This window comes from Lepidochelys kempii, chromosome 4 (assembly GCF_965140265.1).
Source record: "Lepidochelys kempii isolate rLepKem1 chromosome 4, rLepKem1.hap2, whole genome shotgun sequence".
Classification (NCBI taxonomy): Eukaryota; Metazoa; Chordata; order Testudines; family Cheloniidae; genus Lepidochelys; species Lepidochelys kempii.
Genome location: NC_133259.1, coordinates 125,585,117 through 125,608,912, shown reverse-complemented (window position 1 = coordinate 125,608,912; position 23,796 = coordinate 125,585,117). Strand labels below are relative to the sequence as shown.

General features: G+C 42.4%; 1 protein-coding gene across 6 annotated transcripts in view; it reads right to left on the bottom strand.

Moving 5' to 3' along the window:
- CTBP1 (C-terminal binding protein 1) overlaps nt 1-23,796 on the bottom strand; it is a 430,677-nt gene that overhangs the window by 352,712 nt on the left and 54,169 nt on the right. For 4 of the 6 annotated variants that reach the window (XM_073342801.1, XM_073342802.1, XM_073342804.1 and 1 more), the window contains one exon: nt 19,834-19,932. The exons of the other annotated variants lie outside the window; for them this stretch is intronic. The gene's annotated coding sequence lies outside the window, so the exon portion shown is untranslated. The remainder of the gene's footprint in view (nt 1-19,833; nt 19,933-23,796) is intronic. 6 annotated transcript variants of the gene reach the window in all.

The following is a 23,796-nucleotide window of genomic DNA, read 5'->3' as shown; positions in this document are numbered from 1 at the left end:
TAAATTACTTTTTAAACTTAATTTTCTTGGTGTGTAAAAGAAAATGATTGATTGATTGCATATTCAAATAAACATACCACCTATATGTATTGAATGTGCAGTGTAAGATTCAAATTAACAGAGTTAAAAGCACTTGCCCACATTGCAAAGTCTGTACGTAGCAAGTGATATTTTGAAAAAGATTATTTTTAAATAATCTAAATACAAAAAGAGTATCAGAATATCCCTTTGCTGGGAAACAAACCAACCAACCAGTTACCTACCTTTCCGTAACCGTTGTTTTTTGAGATGTGTTGCACATGACCATTCCACTGTAGGTGGGTGCATGTCTTGTGCACAGCCATCAAAGAGCTTTTTTCCTCAATGATGCTCATTGGTGAGGGGAGGGAGAGGGGACTTGAGCACTCTGCAATGAGCTGCTGAGTCCACCACATCCAAACTGTCATGAACAGCTGTCCTTGCCAACAGCTTACCCTCCTTTACCATGAAAATGAACTCCTGCCTGAAATCCGCCAGTAGCCTGTCCTTAAACTTTAAGATGTTTTCCAATAGGATGAAGTTGTACAAACTTAGGAGGGCTTTTTCGTTAGCAATTCTAAGCGGTAGGATTGATGCTTTGTGCCCTTGCCTGTCCTGCTTACTAGCTACTGTCACCACCAAAGAGCACTGGGGCTAGGTGAGGGTGGAGGTATTCAAAGCCCCTAGAAGGGACCCTATCTCCGCTCTGCCCATTTTGCTGTAGGTGGGAGGAAAGAAGGCATCTGTCAAAGTGTTTTAACCAGTCCTCCAATTGCTTCATTAATTGGAACTGGTACTCTTGAGGTGCAGCAGATGCTAAGATGTCCACTAGCTTGTGGGATTTCTCACAGACCTCCTCCGCTTGAATGTCTACAACCAAAGCCACCCTTTTAAGGAATTCTTGGTGAGCCTTGTAATCCGCTGGCAGTGTAAAATCGCTAACCATCTCTCCAGTCTCATCTGGTGATAAAAATGAGTATGCTGCGGCAATGGCTGGTCTGTCTCTTGCGGAGAAGGAGCTGTTTGAGCAATTTCCAGTTGCTTGGTCCCAGTACCATGCATGAAGGAATGTTATGTGTGGTACCAATGATCCTGGTGCACCCTCGAAGAAGCCAACTCGGATGTGGAGAGGTCCTAGTGGGAGGGGGAAGGGACACCTTGCGGCGTCTGGAACAGCCACGGATATGGTGATGGTGAGCCCCATGGTTGTACAGGCTATTGCCCATTACAGTGTGCCCACTGCTAGAGCTATTGAGATGGCTCAGATGGAGGATAAGCTTCCCATCTGGTATGGGACACAACCGACCCAACTTCAGAATCTGATGAAGATGGCTGAGTCCTGTGACTATGGTGGAGTGGAACCCGTGGGGACAGGACACAGGTAAGGTGAACCCAGAGATGGCAGTACTGGGATTGTTAGTGGTGGCTTGCCCCTGAAAAGTACCAGCCTCTGAGGCACCAGAAGTGGTATCAGTACTGCATGTTCCTGCAGGGCTGGTGTAGGGATGACAGTTGCCAGTACTGACTGAAACCCTTCCAGCACTGCCAGTGACACCAGTACCAAAAGATTGAGTGGATCTCTGCTAGCAGCGTAAGCTTCCAGTGTCATCAGTACCAGAACTGGATCCTGAGTTTGGTGAATAGAAACTTCAGGGTTTGGCCTCCACATATCTGGCAGACATTCCGGAGTCAATGAACCCCCTTTGCTGCAGAGAGCTCCAGGGAATGCTTTCCCTCCAAGTCCCTTGCAGAGGCCTTGCTTTTAGCTAGCCACAGTACCGAACGTCTTGCTGGGTGAGGTATCATGTCTTTGGGAGATCTGTGTCTCTTCTTTTGTATCAGAGACATCAAACATGGAGCCGAAGACATTTCAGGAGGCATACGCTGTGCTGATGGTGCCCCATTCGGTGTGTGCTCTGAACCCAATAGCTCCAATGGATAACCCTTGCCGCTGTACCTTTTTTGGAGCATGGCTTAAATCCTCAACTAATATGACACTTATCACTGATGTGGGACTCCCACAAACATTTTCAGCAGCTGGTGTGTGGATCACAGACTGGCATCGGTCTAGCATATGACCTGCTGGACTTGAACCCCAGGTGAGCACAGATGTACCAGTGCTGGTATCAAAAGTCTAATTTGGTCCAAAATGGACCTAACAGCGAAAAACTTAACAATAATGATATACTAAATCTGACTAAGTACCAAACATGAAACAGACTATATACAAAGGGTGAGGGAGATACCCTTGTGACACCAAGAGTGGAAGCGCTCCAACAACCATCACTGGCAGCAAGAAGGAACTGAGAGGGGTTGGAGGCAGCTCCATCCTGTTATATCGGCATGCAAGGGTGCACTGTGACAGAGGGTGCTCAAGCCATCCCAATGGGGACCAATGAGGGAAAAAATTCTGCAACAGCTGTGCATGAGGCATGCATGCATCTACAATGGAATGGACATGTGCAATCATTCGAAGAAGAACATTATTTTCCCCACACACAGCTCACTCAGAAAATAGCTCAGTGGAATTTTACCAAACAAAAAGAAAACTTCACCTTTTTGACAGAGAATAAGCATGAGAAGCTGCAGTCAGAGGACAATTAAAACACGTTATTAAAAACTAGCATCTTATAAAGGAATTGCCTGCTCAGCTGTAACTACAATAATGCTAACACAACAGTATAATCAGTGGAAGACCACATCTTAACAGAGGGATTGTTTCATGGATTCCTCCTCTCCTGTTAGCAATTGTGCAGACCACCTGCCCTCCCATTCATGATAGAACAATTACTTTCCCTACGGTAACTGAAATTCTTTGAGATTAGCTGTCCACACAGATTGCAGTATTGGTGTGTATAGGTCCCAGGCAAGATAAAAAAAAGGCACTCCAGAAAACATCTAGCCATTTGTGTATCAAGTGGAAAAAAATCTTTCCAAACCCCTGCAGGTGGCCAGCTGAAGCCCTGAAACATGAAATTTGATTACAGTCATTAGTTTAATGCAGAGCTGCAACTGTTATGAGCATGTTGAGGCAATGCAGGCAATCCCATTTTCCCTATGGCCCATGAAAGAAAGGGATGAATCCTGGGGGTGGGAGGGAGGGAGAAGCCATAAACCCACAGACCCCAAGGACAGAAGAGGTCACTCCAACCATCCAGCCCAACCACCTACACACAAGCTGCAGAGCCTCTCCAAGAAGCTGGCACAAATAATATTATTTGGAAGGATATTTGGTCTTGTATATCAGTCTGGTCAAATGTTTTCTGTTTAGTAGCAAGATGTCTTGAACTGCAGCAGAACAACTCCTGCATGTACCTGTCATCCAGTCAACATCCCAGGCTGTGAGGTGCAATGACATCAGGTCCGAGTGCAGAATTCAGCCACCAGTCTGTGAAACCAGGTCAAGCAGGATGAGAACATAAAAATGACCATACTGGGTCAGATCAAAGGTCCATCTAGCCCAGTATCCTGTCTTCCGACAGTGGTCAGTGTCAGGTGCTTCAGAGGGAATGAACAGAACAGGTAATCACCAAGTGATCCATCCCCTGTCGCCCATTGCCAGCTTCTGGCAAATGGGAAAGGGGTTTGGCCTCCTTACCAACAGATTCAGTAGATCCAAACACCAGAATTGTCTGGCCCATGCTGGGACTATCATGATGATGCAGGTGGTGCCTTGTCTCAGTTTCCTCAGCACCCTGAATATAGGTGGAAAGGCACACATCAGACTGGGAGTCCATGGAATGAGGAATGTTGAGTTCCTTCCGGAGCAAAACCTCTGGCATTTTTTCTAGTAACGTGTCAGAAACAGGTCCACTTGCGGAAACCTACATCTGGAAAAGATGCTGTGGAGGACTGGTCTTCAGGGACCATCCATGATTCTTAGATAAGTATCTGATGAGTCAGTCCGTGAAGGTATTCTGTAGCCCAAGAAGGTGAAGGACCACTGGTGTGACCTGACAACAGACGATGACAACAATAATGTCAATGTTGATGTCAATGTACGTGACATATGTGCAAGACCAGAACAATCTGAGAACCGCAAACATGGTTACAAGATGCAGGCTGTTGTATCCTTGCTTGGCATTGTTCAGGTTTTTCACACAAGTTGTTAATGTTCTTTGCCTCAAAGCGGTTAAAGGTGACAAGACAAATCTGCTACCACCATGCTTTGCCATGGACTGTTGCTTCCCAGTTGCTAGGGTCAACCTGACATGCTTTCAAGTTTGACTTCAGCATGTCTTTAATGTTTGTACTGGCCACCATGAGAATGGGTCCCTGGCTTTAGCGGACCATAAAATATGATCTTGGGAAGTCTCAAGTTGGACATATGGATAAGATGCCCACACCAATACTACTGAGCTTTTACAAGCATGATTTGAATGCCAGACATCTGACAACAATTAAGGATTTTCATACTGGGAATCTTGTTCTATCACTTGACCCTGCAAACACACTGAAGACAGTGCATCCAGAACTGATCAAGTTTCCTAATGTAGCAGAGATATGTTGTCCATGTCTCACAACCACATAGAAGCACTGTAAGCATGACTGTCCAATAGACATTTAGCATAGTGCTTTTGATTCCCTATCATTCCACAAGATGTATGATGCAACTTCAAATGCAGAGCAGGCCTTGCCTATGTGATGAGTAATCTCACCATCAGTTATGTCATTCTGTGACAGCATACTTCCTAGGTAGCAAAACTTCTCCATGGATTTGAGGAGCGTTGTTGATCTTAATAATTGGGCAGAGTTCTGCATCTCCCGGTACAGGTTGGTACAGTACTTCAGTTTTCTTTGGGCTAATTGTGAAACCAAAATGATTGACTACACAAGTGAAGTAATCAGTTATAAATTAAATTTCAATTGAATTGAAATAAATTCAACAAATAAAAGCTCCTCAATAACTAAATCTGCCACATTCATATGAGCACAGAAGTATTGCAGATTGAACAACTTCTCATCAGTACGCCACTAGATAAATACTCCTTGGTCAATGTCATGAAATGCATCCATAAGTAAAGCTGAAAAAGGGTGGGGGGAAAAAAAGAGTATAGAAGCCAGCATGCAAGTTTGTTTGGTGCCATGGGGACCAGAAAGGAGAAACATACCTCCCCATTTTTCACCACTCTGGCCATCATCCCGTCATTGAAGGAACAAATGACAGAAAAACTTTGCAGGGCATCCAAAGAGGAACAAAAATTTCCAGAGTCCGATTTACTGAATCAAAAGCTTTAGCTAAGTCAATGAACTCCATATAAAGACCACACTTTTGCTCCCAGTACTTTTCCTGAAGCTGACATGCTGTGAAGATAACGTCTATAGTGCCCATGCAGACCAAAATCCACATTGACACTCAAGGAGAATGGCTTCCACAAGATAAGTGGAAAGTCTATTCAATATGGCCCATGAAAGGATTTTCCCAGTCACAGAGAGTAGGGAAATGCCACAGTGATTATCACAGTTTCCCCGTCACCCCTATGTTTATAAAGGTGGACAATGTTGGCATTCTTGAAATCCTGTGGTAATGACTCTTGCTCCTAGATAATGAGGTGTTGTGGAAGAGTTTTAATTGCTTCCTCAGAAAGGTGATTAGAAAGCGAACTGAAATGTTCCACCCCATCAGTCAACTATTTCTTTTTTAAAAAGAAAAGGAGTACTTGTGGCACCTTAGAGACTAACAAATTTATTTGAGCATAAGCTTTTGTGAGCTACAGCTCACTTCATCGGACGCATTCAGTGGAAACAAATTTATTTGAGCATAAGCTTTTGTTCCCACTGAATGCATCCGATGAAGTGAGCTGTAGCTCACAAAAGTTTATGCTCAAATAAATTTGTTAGTCTCTAAGGTGCCACAAGTACTCCTTTTCTTTTTGCGAACACAGACTAACACGGTTGCTACTCTGAAACCTGTCATATTTCTTTTTTGTCAGTCAATTGCCATTCAGAGTGCATGAGGGGATTATACTGTTGCATCAGGGGCCATACGCAGCACAGAGGCCAGCAAAAAAGTTTCTGCTGCTTTGTGGTCTGCTGCCAATATTAACTCCCCCGCGTTTCTTTCCTTCCACTGGTTTTTCATTTACCAAAGTCTGGTCTGAGCCATCTGTTTTGCTTGATGATATGCAGCCCTCCTAACTGCTGAAGCCTTGTCCGCTCTGTAGCTCGATGGATAGCACGCAGTGAGTTCCTACAGCTGACATATTTTGGGAACATTCTCATCAAACCAGTCCTGATGTTTCCTCTTAACAAAGCCAAGAGCTTTAGTAGCCATATTATATGTCATGTCCAAGAAATGCGCTGATGACAGAAGCAAAAGGACCTTTAACAAGGCTGATGTGAAGAAGCATAAGCCTGTCGTAAGTGACTCAAGTTTGAAGGCAATTGAAGAGCAGATGGAAAACCCCACACCAGAGAATCAGTGTTCATCCTCAGATTTGCCAGTCCAGTAAAAGGTGTAACCAGCACCCACATCTTCTAGCTGTGACTAGCCAGCAAATCTTGTCTCACAGAGTGCAGAAATGTTTACACTGTACCATGCCAACACTCAACCGAATATAGCAGTTCTACACTCAGGTCCAGCACTTCTATCAAGGAGTGTACAAACATTCCAACTTGAAAAATTTATTTGGATCTTCTCTATATTTAGACCACAGAAAAAGCTGGATGACCCTTCATGTGCAGCACTCAGACATGTTTGGGTGAAATGAGCTTTATTTAGGGATCTTTTCCCACCCCCTTCCCAGTTTGACAAAAGCAATGCCGTCGTTACATAGGACTTCTCTGACACCTACGAAGGATACAAACATGGCTTCTGCTCCAGCCTACTATGAATCACCATCAGTCCCATGCTGCCTCTGTGCAGATTCTAACTAAGGACTTCCAGCAGCAACCTCTGTCTGTCCCCTATCACCACAAGTCTTGGATTAAGAGGCTGCAGAGCCAGTGTTGCAGGGCTGAATCATCTGCACTGTGACTGGATTATATTGATAACATATACACCAACTACAAAGATGTATGGCTTCCTGGCAGAATGGAGAGAACCTGGATCCCCCTCATCTGTTTATCAGTGCACCACTGGGGCACTGTCTGCAAGCACTTTCATTGTCAGACCCTGGATGAGGGGCAGAAAAGTCCCACACGCAAGCCAAATAGCTCTGAGTTTCAGCACATTTATGGATAGTATAGTCTCCAGAGGGAACCATTTTCCTTGAATTCCCAAGTAGTCAAAATGCACTCCCTAGCATTGCATAGAAGTGTCCCATCATTAGAGTCCTTGTGTCACGTATTGCAAAGGAGTTAAAGAGTTGCTATGGGCTGGCCCTGCCCCTCCAGACCTGTCAATCACATCAGGGGTGGAGTAAGAGTGTAAAAGCAGGAAGTTCCAGAGAGCTGCTGGGCAGATCTGGGAGAAAGTGGAAAGCAGTTCTACAGCTCCCAAGAGACTCCAGGAACATTTCAGGTAAACTGCCCTCAAAGTCACACTGATCCAACAGGGAGACAGCAGACTCCAGTATTCTGGCTAGTAGGTTCGTCAAGCCCAGAGGCAAGCCATTAAATAGTCAGTACTGCTATCCTCAACCCACCCTAGAGATAGAGAATCTAGATTATATTGAAAAGACTTGGGGAGTGACAGAGGGAGTGATAGCGAGGAGCTCCATCCTCTTCAAACACAGTCAAACTATTCTGCTCAATTTAGTATCACTGAGATTCTTGTTTATGGAGATTGAGGCACCCTATGGGTTTTGCAGCACCCAGACAGCTCGAGGCATCCATCTGTAACCCAAGAACTGTGACAAATGGTAGAGAACGCACGTCAGGGATCACCTCTGAGATAAGGGGAAGGCTTTTTTCAAGTTACACCCTTTGGTGGCCTAAGCAAGATGGACTTTTCTTAGCTAATAAACCTATAGTTAGTTTACTACAGAATTGGCTACCAGTGTTGTCTTTGGTGTGAGATCTAGAATGCAAATCAACCTGGGTGAGTGACTGGTTTCTTGTGACTGGGAGTAATCTGGAATATTTGTTGATTTTTGATATAAATGACCATTTATCACTAAGTCCAAATTGTCTGGGTAACAAGATAGACTAGAGAGTCTAAGGGGATTGTCTGCAACTACCTGGTAAGACTGTTAGGATCCAGGAGTTCACATTTGGTACTGGCTTAGTGAAATCTAATTATAGAACACACCACCAATTTGGGATGTCTGCCCTGCTTCTGACAATCTGCCCTGAGGTAGGCACTCATGGTCATGAGCCACTCCAGACAGCATGTCATGTGTTCGTGGAATGGTTCATGCACATCCTACTGCTGGGTGAAAGGCCTAGGTGTTAAAACATTGCCCAGAGATGTTAGCGGAGGGGGTCCACCCCATGGAAAATTATATGGCTACAGATGGCCTACAGACAGCATCATGCAGCAATAAATTAAAAACCAGAGGACCTGACCAAACAGAACCTGGCACTGTTAGCAGAGACACACCAGCTCAGCATAGACCCCTAGAAAAAAAAATTACAAGCCCGGGTCCTGGTAGGAAAATCCTGCAAGTCTGTAAAGATGAGTGTAGGATTCATACAGGGTTCAAGCGCTTGGCAACATTCAGGGCACACCCGGAGTGTTGTATAGGAGCTGTGCACACACAGCTCCTCTCAAGGGCATGAACCTTGGAATCTCGCCCAGATGACATGAACCGTGGGAAGCCTCCCAGGACTGGGCTCAAGGCCCGAGAGCTAGGAATGCGGTAGATAGAAATTGGTAAATAAGAATGTTAAACAAAGCCAGTGTATTCCTTTTATCTGTTGGAGAATGTAATGGACGGGGGGGGGAGAAAGAATAAAGGAGAGGGTGGAAAGCTGACAGGCAGAAGCCCGTTGGCAGACCAGCCTGTTTGCTTGCTTAAAGCTTTGTGCTGTCTTGTATTTGAACCACAACAGATGAGAAAACTTTACAACCTGATCAAAGGGCACAAGTACAACAACCTGTGGAATTGTTCCCTACAACACTCTTGTCTGGTCCAGAAAAGTCCCCTCTGATCCCCCATCACATTGGAACAAAACTAGGACAAAAAGGGGAAAATGTGGGATGTTGTTCATCAGGAATTCAAGCAACGTTAGCTCTGGTAGTCATAAAGGTGTCCTACAATGAGTGGAGGAGCCCCACAATCCTCGTCCTTAAGCCAGACAGGATGGTGCACTTCTGTATCAATTTCTGCAAACTCAATGTGGTATCTAAATTTGATGCCTACCCCCTGCCAAGGGTGGATGAGTTGCTGGAGCAGGTAGGGGTGAGTGTACAGATCTGCCCCCAATCTTACCACAGGGTACTGGCAGATCCTCCTGATGCCAGATTCCAGGGAAAAACCAGCAACTGCAACCATCAAGCTCTAGAAGGATAAAAACTTGCAACCTCATGGGCAATTTGCCACAGCCCATCTGGATGACATTGTCATCTATAACCGAAGTTGGGAGGAACACTTGGTGGCATTACTTCAATCCCTCGTGAACGCTGAACAGCCAATCTCATCAAATGCAAAATAGAAATTGTGAAACTATGTACTCTGGGTAAGTAGTAGGAGGCAGCCAGCTGTGACCCTTGGTAGACAAGGTCCACACTTTGATGAACTGCCCTACTCCTTTGACAAAAAAAACAAATGCAACAGTTCCTGGGATTAGCCAAGTACTACTGATGTTTTGTACCAGGATTTGCCACCATTGGATCCCTCTTGACGGAGTTCATGAAAGATGGACACCACAGGAGAATTCAGTGGATGGAAACATGTGACAGGGCCTTTAAGACAGTCAGAGTGCTCATGTAGAGAGCTGATCCTTTTTAATACAGATTTTTAAAAGAGTTTCTGTTGCAAACTGGTGCCTCAGACGTGGACCTGGGGGAAGTGCTTTCTGTGACACACTGCACCCTATGTAACACCTTGTACCCCCATATTCACCACTTTTGTATGGTTAAGGATATATTTTGCACAAAGTATGCCTTGTAGGGTATCATTTGAGAAGTCATAATCTGGTGAACATTATTGTCTTGTTAAATGTGTGTATCAATATTGTATATGAAGTTATGAGATTTTGCTATATGTTTGTTACTGAAACATGTTGTAATTCTGGGGAACACCCACCACTTAGCTCCTCAGTGTCAACAAAGGACTGGCCACAGGTGTTAGAAAACTATTAGCTACTGAAGCAACCATTTGCCATCAAGGAGGCCTGTAAACAAAAAAAATTTGCATTTCATCCCCAAGATATTTCAAACATCATGTACACAGAAGGCGTGAACAAGAAATGTACAAATCACCTGGAAATCACTTTGAATCTCACACATGCTACAGACTGATTGTCTGCACTGCAGCAGGGTGGGTAATCCTCAAAGACAAGGAGGAGGGTATAAAAGAAGAGACAATGGCTTCCCCATGACCCCTCCTCCCCATCTGTACTCATGGGAGCAAGATCATTTGAACAACAAAGAACCATCATTGAAATGGGGTAAGTGTTCCTAACCGGAATACTTTCCAGTTAGCATGGACTGCTGAAACTTTTTGGGTGAGACACACCGTTTTGCTTTCAAATCTTATTCAGCTTGGCAACATTTAGGAATCAGATTGCAGTTTTATCCTTTTATTTTCTTTTTAAACCAATTTTGACTTTTATGCTTATATTACTTAGAATCACTTAATTTCTCTCTCTAGTTAATAAACTTATATTAATGTTTTATCTAAACCAGTTTGGTTTTGGTTGAAGCGTCTGGGGAATCTCTACTCAGATTAACCAAGGCTATAACAATAATTTTCTTTGATAAGATGACAGACTAATTAATGAACTTGCTCTGTGCAGTAATGTGCTGGACAGTGCAAGATGCACATTTCTGGGATGCAAGCCTGCGACCGAGGGACATGCGTGCGTCCATCTGTGTCTATTCATGAATGGCTGGGCATCGCATTCACGTATTCAGCTGGGACTGATTTTGCATGCTGGTGGCTGAGAGTGAACAGGGACTGGAGGGATTTGCTGTTCACTAGCAACGCATTCTAAAAGACAACCTAGGCTAGAGAGTTAAAGGGGACACAATAATACAATAGTTCAGGTTTCACCCTGGGGGATGACAGTCTCTCAGAAGTTCAATGGGGAGGAATATCCAATACTATCTATCAGTAGGAAGCTATTTTTCCAGAGAGAAAGCATACTCAGCCATAGAAAAAGAGGTTCTAGCTGTGAGATGGGCCACAGACTCTGTTGGGCAGATACAAGGATTTCAGCTGTTCTTGCAAAGGTCAAAGGTGAAGTCTAGCATGCTGCATGACATAAGTGCATGTCACTATATACACCATGACTCTGAAGTAAGTCCTTACTAGTGTAGTGGGATGAGCCTGGAATAGCCTAATGAAGTCCATCATAGTCAGGAACCTCTGTTGAGGTAGGTATGCTTTTGCTGACTTGTAATGTAATATAGTTCCAATTAACTGTATACTCTGAGTTGGAGACCCAGTGTGGCAAAGATGCTTTTGTGTCTTTTGAAGGAAGTTACACATTTGCTGTCAGGATTTTCTCCATACAACCCTGTTATCAACACCGAGATGCACCTGGATTCCTGGCCTCCTCAAGTGGGTACCCACCACTACCAAAATTTTGGTGAACACTCACGGGGCCATAAATATTCGCCACTTGGGAGAACAGTAAAGCCGTGGTTGATAGAGGTTGGCAGCAGGACAGGGGCAGGTTCCCTATGACTCCCAATTTATCTTCTGGAATGCCTCAAGGATTCCCCCCTCAATTCTACCAGACTCCCACTGTTCCATCCATGGGGGTGAATGGGTACGTTCCAGGGAGGAAGTTCTGCTCTGTCCTTCTGAAAGAGAAGGAAGAAAATGAAAGCACCTCTTCCAGCAGACATGCAGTTCTGTCAGGCATACCTTGTCATGGCACCAGCACCAGGGGTGCTTTGGTAATGACCTCCTGTAGCTGCTCTGGTATTGCCCACTGAAAGGTGTCTGGACATCATGTAATGCAGAGATGCCAATGTACAGAGCCCTCAAACTACCTAGGGCAAGATCTCAAATCAGTACAGATGAGCTTTTTGGTACTGAAGTACTAGTTCTGGTACTCAATATCAGAGCTCCCAGTACCACAGGTATGGTGACAATAGCAACAGTGCTTAACTGTTGGCACCAGAAGCAGAGCGGTCCTTGGTGTAAGACAAGACTGTCAGAGACAGTTTGGTTTTTGGTGCAGGTGCACCAGGGCAGGACTCTACTTTCAGGCTTTTTGAAGAGTGAGCCTGGGGAAGATTTCTGTCCCTTGTGAGGAGAGAAGGAATAGTGCCTGTCCTGGTCCCTAGAGCAGTGCTCCTTGCAGACCCTTTTTAAAGATGTCAGCAAGATGTTTCATGACTGGGCTTGTTAGAAGTTACCCCTGAGTTTGGGTGGCACCTCAGCTCACCAGGGCACTCAAATGTGTGTGATGGGTCCAGTACGGAGCTTCTCAGAGGATCTGTAAGGGTCTGATTAGACTTGCATGGACCTCTTCAGGAGAAATAGTTTCAAGTTTTTCTACCTTTCTTTTTGAGTTCTTCTGGAGAAGCACTTGCAAATCATATACTGCTGTGGGGCATGGCCCTCTCCCAGGAATAGAGCATGGCTATCATTCACTGGCATCATTATTTTGGAAGAGGGACAAATCTCAAACCCCAGCTATTTTGTGTAGGCCATTTTAAGTTCTTGTGGAGGAGCAGCCCTTGCAGCAGGGGCACATACAGGCATAAGGAAAACCTATGACTATTCTAAGTTTAGAGGTCGGGGGCGGGGGGTGCATATGCCAACAGGCAATGAAAATTTACTTAAAATAAACTAACAACAATAACTAGTCCTAACTACAGAACTGATTCAGCTAAGGCCTGATCTATACTTACAAATTAGATTGACCTAGCTACATTACTCAGAGCTGTGAAAAATGTCATGCCCTGAGCATCCTAGTTGGGTCAACCTAATACCCTGTGTAGATGTGGCTAGGCTGATGGAAGAGTTCTTCCAACAACCTAGCTACTGCCTCTTAGAGAGATGAACTAAATACAGTGATGGAAACCCCCTGTCCATCAACGCAAGAAGCATCTGCACTATGGCACTACAGCAGCAGCACCATAGCCATGCTGCTGTAGGTTAGACATGCCCTAACTCAGTGGTTCTCAACGAGGGGTATGCAGAAGTCTTCCAGAGGGTACATCAACTCATCTAGACGTTTGCCCAGCTTTACAACAGACTACATAAAAAACACTAGCAAAGTCAGTACAAACTAAAATTTCATATGGACAATGACTTGTTTATTCTGCCCTATATACACTGGAAATGTAAGTACAATATTTATATTCCAATTGATTTATTCTGTAACTATATGGTAAAAATGAGAAAGTCATCAATTTTTCAGTAATAGTGTGCTGAGACACTTCTGTATTTTTAAGTAATTTTTAAGTGAGGTGAACCTTTGGGTACACAGATCAGACTCCTGAAAGGGGTACAGTAGTCTGGAAATGTTGAGAGCCACTGCCCTAACGCATTTGGAGAAAAGGATGTGGATACTACACAGTTCCATTTTGCAAACAAGGGTGGTAAAAAGGAAATGAGTGTGGGTTGCAGCCTCCCCATTCCTCATACACTTGTCTATGGGAAACAAGAGTGTAGCCAGGGCAAAGGCATAGCCCCAACAGACACTGCTATTCAAAAGAACCTCATCTTGTGCATCACTCAAAGAAAAACAAATGAAATACTTGCCCTCTCTTTCACAATGAATGACATCCCTATGACAAAAAGAAAAGGAGTACTTGTGGCACCTTAGAGACTAACCAATTTATTTGAGCATGAGCTTTCGTGAGCTACAGCTCACTTCATCAGATGTTTACCGTGGAAACTGCAGCAGACTTTATATACACACAGAAATCATGAAACAATACCTCCTCCCACCCCACTGTCCTGCTGGTAATAGCTTATCTAAAGTGATCAACAGGTGGGCCATTTCCAGCACAAATGACAGATAGCAATTGTTTACTTGGAAAAGTTATGTTAGGAAACTGTGTGTATACATATATTTGCTGCTTTTAGTGTGATACGTGTTTTGATCTTTTTGAAATAGTTAATCAATGTCTACTTTTGTCCCTTTCTCCTCTTCCTCCCATCTATCTTCCTTCTCTGTGCTCAAAATAAGGTAAGTCAGCAACATGTTACCATTCAATTCTTTGCAGACAACCAGCAAATGCTTTAATAATCACAGTTTCAGGATCTCTGCTCTAATCAAAAGTTTTCTATAGACATCTGTCAGGGTTCCTTCCCCACTCTGAACTCTAGCGTACAGATGTGGGGACCCTCATGAAAGACCCCCTAAGCTTATTCCTACCAGCTTAGGTTAAAAACTTCCCCAAGGTACAACTTTGCCTTGTCCTTGAACATTATGCTGCCACCGCCAAGCGTTTTAAACAAAGAACAGGGAAAGAGACCACTTGGAGACGTCTTCCCCCAAAATATCCCCCCAAGCCCTACACAACCCCTTTCCTTGGGAGGCTGGAGAATAATATCCTAATCAACTGGTTACAAAATCATCAAATACCCAAACCCCTGGATCTTGGAACAATGGAACAATCAGTCAGGTTCTTAGAAGAAGGGTTTTATTAAAAGAAAAGAAAAGAAAAGAAAAGAAAAGAAAAGAAAAGAAAAGAAAAGAAAAGAAAAGAAAGGTAAAAATCATCTCTGTAAAATCAGGATGGAAAATACTTTACAGGGTATTCAGATTCAAAACACAGAGGATCCCCCTCTGGGCAAAACCTTAAAGTTACAGAAAACAGGAATAAACCTCCCTTGTAAACACAGGGAAAATTCACATAAAACAAAAGATAACCTAATCTGCCTTGCCTGGCTTACCTATACTGGTTGCAATATTGGAGACTTGTGTTAGGATATAGATATTCAGGCCTGTCTGCAAAGGCCTGTACTCTAAGAATTTAGGTGTATTCTTATCACTTGGCTAGTGATAGAGGTATAAAAGAAAGAATCAAAATCACTGTCTGCTGGTGTAAGGGCCTTCTCTTACTGTGACAGTTTGTGGCCCTGTTCTCAGGCTCAGGCCTTTGGCTAAGCAGCAGAGGCAGCCATAAGCTGGGAAGCGAACGGTCACATCCTCACATTCCAAACTAGTCACATTGAAATAAGGTGCTATTGGGCTGTTAGGCACTATCAGGACAGGATTGTATTCTTATCACCTCCAGAGAAAGGGAAGTGCCTAGAAAATGTAAAAGGAAACTTAGTTTGATAGCATCCTGTCTGGCAAGAACTCACTTATCAATAGCTGGGATGTGAAATCCTCATTTCTGTATTGTTTTGTCATTATAGTTCCCACTTTGCTGTTGTTTGTCTGTATAATCTCTGTCTGGTTCTGTGATTGTTCCTGTCTGCTGTATAATTAATTTTGCTGGGTGTAAACTAATTGAGGTGGTGGGATATAATTGGTTACATAATCATGTTACAATATGTTAGGATTGGTTAGTTAAATTTCAGGAAAATGATTGGTTAAGGTATAGCTAAGCAGAACTCAAGTTTTACTATATAATCTGTAGTCAATGAGGAAGTGACGGGGTGTGGGTGGGGGTGTGAGATGGGAACAGGGAATGGGGGTAAGAAAATTGGAATCATGTTTTGCTAAAGGGGGAGATGGGAACAGGGAATGGGGGTAAGAAAATTGGAATCATGTTTTGCTAAAGGGGGAAATGGGAACAGGGAATGGGAGTAAGGAAGTTGGAATCATGTTTGGCTAAGGGCAGGAATGGGAACAGGGACACAGGTGTAAGGCTTTGTGGTGTCAGAGCTGGGAAGGAGGATACTAAGGAAGGAAACTGGAATCATGCTTGCTGGAAGTTCACCCCAATAAACATCGAATTGTTTGCACCTTTGGACTTCGGGTATTGTTGCTCTCTGTTCATGCGAGAAGGACCAGGGAAGTAAGTGGGTGAAGGAATAAGCCCCCTAACAACTTGGATTAGGATGGGTTGGAGAAGATGGATTTCTGTCTGGCCTCTCTCAGTCCCAAGAGAGAACCACGTAAACAAAGAGCACAAAAGAAAAGCCTTCCCCCTGTCCTCCAAGATTTGAAAGTATCTTGTCCCCTTATTGGTCCTTTGGGTCAGGTGCCAGCCAGGTTAGCTGATCTTCTTAACCCTTTACAGGTAACAGGATGTTGCCTCTGGCCAGGAGGGATTTTATAGCATGGTATACAGAAAGGTGGTTACCCTTCCCTTTATATTTATGACAACATCTGTGAAATGTCTGGAGTTCCAAAGCTACAGTTGGCTGTACTCTGCTCTTAATTACATATCTGAAGCCAGTAGGTAACAGTTACGTAGATGTAGCGGAGAACAGAATCTAGGTCGGTGATGCTTGCAGGAACTTCCATAATTAGGCTACTGGAAACTGCCTCAGGTTGCCCATCACCAGAGTTTCCAAGTGTCAACTATACTGGTAGTTCAGAACCGCTCTGACAGCAGTAGTCTTAGGCACAGGAAAAAAATGTCTACTCCAAAAATGTGCAAAAATACGAACAAATACTGGAGTGGATGGATCCTATAATCATCAGACAGACTGACAGTCATAAAATGCAGTTGTAAAGGCTGTTTCTAGTGGGATCCCACAGAAATCAGTTCTTGGACCTACACTATTTAACATTTTTATCAATAACCTGAAAGAAAACAAAACTGATGAAGTTTGCAGATGACACAAAGATTGGGGAGTGGTAAATAGTAAAGGAAGACAGGCCAATACTATGAGCAATCTGGACTGCTTGGTAAGCTGGCGTAAGGAAACATACTTTTCAATATGTCCAAATGTAAGGCCATACTTCTAGGAGCAAAGAATGTAGGCCATACTTACAAGACGGAGGAGACTAATCAGGGAAGCAGTGCCACTGAAAAGATTTGGGGGTCATAGCTGATAATCAGCTGAACACAAGCTCCCAGTGCAATACTGTGACCAAAAGGGCTAATACGATCTTCAGATGCAGAAACGGGAGAATATCATGCAAGAGTGAAAAGGTTATATTACCTCTGTATGTAGCACTAGTGCAACCGCGACTGGAATACTGTGTCCAGTCCTGGCTTTCACAATTCAAAAAGGATGTGAATACCTTGGAGAAAATTCAGACATGAACCACAAGAATGAATAGAAGGTTAGAAAAACATGCCTTATAGTGAGACTCAAGGAGCTCCCCCTATGTAGCTTAAAGAGAAGATTAACGGGTAGTCTGTAAGAACCTACATGTGGAACAGCAATTTGATAATAGAAGGTGTCACAGCCTTACTTGAACTCCCACAGCTGGACACTGTTAGGATATAGATATTCAGGCCTGTCTGTAAAGGCCTATACACTAAGAATTTAGGTGTATTCTTATCACTTTGCTAGTTATAGAGGTATAAAAGAAAGAATCAAAATCATTGTCTGCCGGTGTAAGGGCCTTCTCTTACTGTGACAGTCTGAGGCCCTGTTCTTAGGCTGAGATCTCTGGCTATGCAGCAGAGGCAGCCATAAGCTGGGAAGCCACCGGTCACCTCCTCACATTCCAACCTAGTCCCATTGAAATAAGGTGCTATTGAGCTGTTAGGAACACAATCCTGTCCTGATAATGCCTATCGCCTCCAGAGAAAGGGAAGTGCCTAGAAAATGTAAAAGGAAACTTAGTTCGATTGCATCCTGTTTGGCAAGAACTCACTTATCAATAGCTGGGATGTGAAATCCTCACTTCTGTATTGTTTTGTCGTTATAGTTGCCACTTTGCTATTATTTGTCTGCATAATCTGTCTGGTTCTGTGATTGTTTCTGTCTGCTGTATAATTAATTTTGCTGGGTGTAAACTAATTAAGGTGGTGGGATATAATTGGTTACATAATCATGTTACAATATGTTAGGATTGGTTAGTTAAATTTCAGGAAAATGATTGGTTAAGGTATAGCTAAGCAGAACTCAAGTTTTAATGTATAGTCTGCAGTCAATCAGGGGGGGGGTTTGGGGGGGGAAATGGGAACAGGGAATGGGGGTGGGGAAATTGGAATCATGTTTTGCTAAGGGGGGGAGAATGGGAACAGGGACACAGGTGTAAGCCTCTGTGGTGTCAGAGCTGGGAAGAGGGACACTAAGGAAGGAAACTGGAATCATGCTTGCTGGAAGTTCACCCCAATAAACATTGAATTGTTTGCACCTTTGGACTTCGGGTATTGTTGCTCTCTGTTCATGCAAGAAGGACCAGGGAAGTAAGTGGGTGAAGGAATAAGCCCCCTAACCAGGCAACTGTGGTTTTGGCCCGACCACGTTGTCCCATGTGTTCTTAAGCTTCACATCACCTGAGTAGGCTGCTCTCTCTCAAGCTTCCTGGGCACAGGCTCTGTCAGTTTTCCTTCATGGAAATGGAATCCTGTGGCTCAGCTGCCCTAGGCACCCAGGTCCGGCGCTGAGTTTCCGCACCCACACTCCCCAGTAGCTTAAACACATCCGCCCTGGAGCTCCAACCTTCGAGGCACTGTGGGTTTACAGTTAACCTCTTCAGAGACATGTGATTATGGAAGCAAACAGACAAACAAGCTTTGCAAAGGGCTCCAAAAACCAATCACTCTTTACTTTAGCTAGCATACAAATACACACACCTAGACAATTTCCTATGATTACACTAAAGCAGTTTTACTCAGGAAATTTATATAATGGATTTATTTCAGTCTTTCAGTTGCATGTGAGGATGGGTTACACATGCATTTGGCATGATGGTTGCAGAAGGTTATTAAATAATTAAGATCACTATTAGATGAAGATCAGCCAATCAGCTTCATTACTAACTGTCAAACAGCACTGCTTTTACACGGCATGAGAAGTTTTTAAACCAGAATGAGGACTTACATTTTAAAGTTACATGTTTAATATTTAATTTTCTAGCACTGAGAAGATTTATCCTTGTTACATTACCTCCATTGTACATTTCCCAAAAAGGAATCATCTGACACAGTCATTTAATTTTGTCTCTTCACACATTAAAGGATTTAATTTAAACCAACTAAATATGTATGCACTTCTTTATGCAGAAGGCAGGGTAGCAGAAAATACAACCTTAGTGCTTAATCAATGAGCCCCAGTAATTACACTTGTATGAGAGTATTTTTCAAAAATAAATAAAATGAATACCTGTACTCCAGTCTGTCAAAGTAGTGGGGTTTTTTAATTCCAAATATTTTATATTCAGCAGTTGCTAAATACATTACAGTATATACTGTATTCTATATATAAACACATACCATACAAAACAATTTGTAACTCTTCAAGGGGTCATTATACTCATCCTGCCATTTCACTTCAGAAATGACAAGCTGACCTAGCTATATCCTTGCAAAAGGAGTTTTATCTGTTAATTAATAGTATGATTATACAGAAATGATGCTAATGTATTTACATCATTAGCCTTTGTGTAAAGCCAATCATTTAAGCCTCAGGAATAAGCCTAGTTCTGTGTCAGCATAAAGGGTCCCACAATAAAATATAAAATTTAAAATTAAACAACATTGTTAAAACAAATATTAGAAGAAATTAGTTGAAAGATTATGTTTCATCCATAAGACCTTAGTTAAACTGGAAAAATTTCAAGAAGAGCTTTAGAAAAGAAAAATTTGGTACAAAGAAAGAAAATGATTAAACAAAGAGAATGGGAAAATAAAAATAAGGGGGGAGAATAGTATAATGGAAGGTCAGGTGCACTAAAAAGTAACTAAATGGATCTCAGGGTAAAGTATTGTTTGGTACTCACCAAAGGCCAAAAAAAGAACACCTCAAGGACGAAAGAGTGATTCTGAGAGAATAGTCGTGTGGTAATTTTATGTGGTTTGTATGAAACAGCTCAAGAATGCTGGAAGAGAAAAGAAAAGTAACACGAAACTCGAAATGTGTAAAAAAACTACACACAAGGAAACACCTAATTAAAAACCCCAAAAGTAAAACATGAGAATATCTACTGTGAAGTCTATCATTTAATATGATGGCTAACTAGTTTATATAATATAGTACTAATCAAAAGTATCAAACTTGACATAATTAGCACAAGAGAACAATAAAACAAACCAAATTAATTATAAAACTAAGTATTAAAGAAGAAAGTTTTAGAACACATTTGAAGACTATCACAAAATTATTACAGGTAATGCTGGGTAAAATGTTACATCAAGCTGGCTCAGGGCCCAGTCTTGTAATTCTTATTCAGGCAAGATACACAGTGACATTATACTAATGACTACAGATTCAGGTTCAGAGGTGCTGTACTTGGAAAGTGCAAGTAGAAAGACTAAGCCTAATGAAGGCTATAAAATATTAGAAAGATTACAGATCTGAACAAAATCCTGCCCAAAATAATAAAATTACTAATAAAAAAAGGAAACACAAATCCAAGTTGGAGATCTGGTTAATGTGTTTTCTTGCCACCTTAACCTGAGTAAATATTAATTTGCTATTCTGATCTAAAGTATCCTTCAAATATTGTATACTACACACACTCACTCAATGCCACAACATTTGTGTTGAGCACTTTAAGACATTAAATTTCAATGTTTATAAAAATAAATTTAGCAAATGTCGCAATAATACTTCTAAAGTACATAACAAAGTAGCAGAATCACCACCAATTTATAAGGCAAACAAAGAGATCCCACTGGAGAAAGTTGTTGTAGATTCAGAGGACAATAGAGAAACTGATCTCATCTGAAAACCGATGCTTTCAGCACCTAAAACTACTTATCCCTGTCTTCAAAGTTATAATCAATTAACATTGATGATACCTACGGCTTTGAGAACCAAAGCTAGTAAAAACACAACTCTCAAAAAACCAACATCAGTCATTATGTAAAAATCAGTTCTTAGAGCATGTACTTGCAGTTAAATGATTATAAATTATGTAAAAGTTTGCTTACAGTTTAATATGAAGACAATATGTAAAATTAGAGAAAAAAACTGACACACATTCCACATACAATAAACTCTAGGGTTCTACCTACTTAGACTGTAAACCCTGCAGGACTAAGACCACTCTGCTTTCTGTGTTTGCAGATTACCCAGCACAATGGGACCAGTGACCAATCAACTAGCAATTCTCATTTCATAGAATATTAGGGTTGGAAGAGACCTCAGGAGGTCATCTAGTCCAATCCCCTGCTCAAAGCAGGATCAACACCAACTAAATCATCCCAGCCAAGGATTTGTCAAGCCAGGCCTTAAAAACCTCTAAGGAAAGAGATTCCACCACCTCCCTAGGTAACGCATTCCAGTGCTTCACCACCCTCCTAATGAAATAGTTTTTCCTCATATCCAACCTAGACCTCCCCCACTGCAACTTGAGACCACTACTTCTTGTTCTGTCATCTGCCACCACTGAGAACAGCCTACCTCCAGCCTCTTTGGAACCCCCCTTCAGGTGATTTCCTCTTTAATCTTTTTACTTCTCCCCTTGTGTCCATTGGCTGCAGATTTGTGGTTTGTGATTGGGGAGAGCAAACACCTTTCCCCATGCCCTGTGACCAAACACTCTAGGGGAGAAGGAGCGGTGTAACTTCTAGAAACTCTTTATACTTCACCAACTCTCCTTAGAGGTTATGGGGCTCTCCTGTCCTCAGGAATGTCTGTACAAAATTACTCATGCAACCATAATCTTAACAAAAACAAATTTACTAAAAACAAAGAGAAAAAATGGAATTACAAGAAAAGAAACAGTTTGCTTAACATATCTAGACTTATACTTCTCATAAGCTAAACTAGATAAAGCATTCTTAACTGAGTTGCAGAGACAAAAAAGAAATGTGACTAGATAACACCCCTTGCAAGCAATCCCCTCTGACTTCTCTTTTGTCAGCCTGTTAACATCACTTAGTGTTCAGAGAGCAACTCTCTTGCTGTGTCCTGTACCCAATTTTCAAGTCCCTGTGACTGGGACATCTTGCATGTTCAGACATACAATTCCTGGCCACTCATGCATGCCTCGTGATATAATCCATTAACAAATCAGGATGAGGTTGGATTAAAATTTACATGCAGGATCTTTTCTTGTTTAGGAGAAAAGCCACATGATTAGTGCCTCCTAATCACTTCTGGGAGTTTCCCCCGCCTTTCTATCTCCGAGGCCAGTATGTCAAAAGACCTAATGATTTCCATTTGTTTTGATTAAGTACGGTGATCAACTTTGATCTGTACCATTGTTCTTTTCTATAGGGGTTAGCTCATACATTCAAGCTGAATACTCTTGGTCTCCATCTCTGCTAAACAGAGATAAATAAATTTTTAAAGGGTCACATCAAAGTTTATTAAATTTACCTTACCATAAAATGTAAATTGACAATCCTTAGATCCTCTTGTCAAAGGCACCACTCCCAGTTACGGCCTTTGCACTAGGACCATATAAATATGCATTACTATTGACTGAACAAAGATCCCAGACTACTTTTTATTAGACAACAACAGGGTAAGGCATATCTATACTACATCTGGAAGCTTCTTCACTGGAGGTTTTCAAAAGGAGGCTGGATAGTCATCTGTCTTGGATTAGACACAACAACTCCTGCATCTAGAGCCGTGCCAGGAGGGGAAGACAGCCAGAGCCAGACGGTGGGGCTGCAGCTGCCAACCCTGCCAGGTGGTACCCCAGGGGCTGACAGTTGGAAAACTCAGTGCAGTGTCCACAATGACACTGCATCAACCTAACTACACTAACCTAAGCTATGCCTCTTGTGGAGGTGGAGTTAAGTCAGTGTAGTGGGTGATTTACATTGGCAGAAGTAACATTGTAAAGTAGACACTTACAGAATTAGCTTACGTCAAGCTAATTCTGTAGTGTAGACCAGACTAAGTCTTGATTTCCTCGACCAAAATTTTCTATCCCTCCTCCTACACTGAATGCAGTATGTTGTACATTGGCTAACAATGTGACTAGAACCCCCTGCTCCAGAGGAAGCTGCAGTAGTGGTGGTCTGTGCACTTGAAGCAACTATCACCATGGTATCTAAGAACCAAAAACCAAATGAAGCAAGTCCCAGAAACCAGGAATAGAAAAGCAACAGCCATATCAGCAGTAGCATACTTTCACAGTCTCCTGGAAACTAATGATATTGTCAGATTCTGACTTGTTAAATTTTAGCACTGGACTCTATTTTCTGCTCACTGATTGGCTATTTGCTATTACCTCCTCTTGTCCCATAACTCCTAGCTCTCTTCTTGCTGCCTACCAAGCTCTTCACTAATCTTCCCCCCACTGAAATTTTAATTTTAATTGAAGGTCCAATACATAATGCAGATTATAGAGCATTTTTTGGAATCTGAGAAAATAAGGCACCATATAAATTAAAATTATTGAAAAAAAGGATCTTTTTTAACCTCATAAAATTTCAGACATGATTTGCCTAGGTTAATCCCCCACCTTTTATGATTTTTAAATGTTTGCTCTTTCTCCTTACCACCTAACTTGGTAACAATAGAAAAAAATTCTCTGAGATGCTTCTATAACAGCCCAGTTCTGCTCTTGATCTACTTTAATGGCGTAGCACTGGACCCTATTTCATTTCTACATCTATGCATAAATTTCTGTTGTCCAACTGCAGTTAATTAAAACTGGTATATCTGCCCTTGGGTCAGATGTACTCATGCTGGCCCAGAAAGAGAGGCATTTCCCCCAGGAGAGCAGAAGGTAGCGTTGTTGCTGCTCTATGAAGGCTTCCATAGGGTCCAGGGGAGCAGC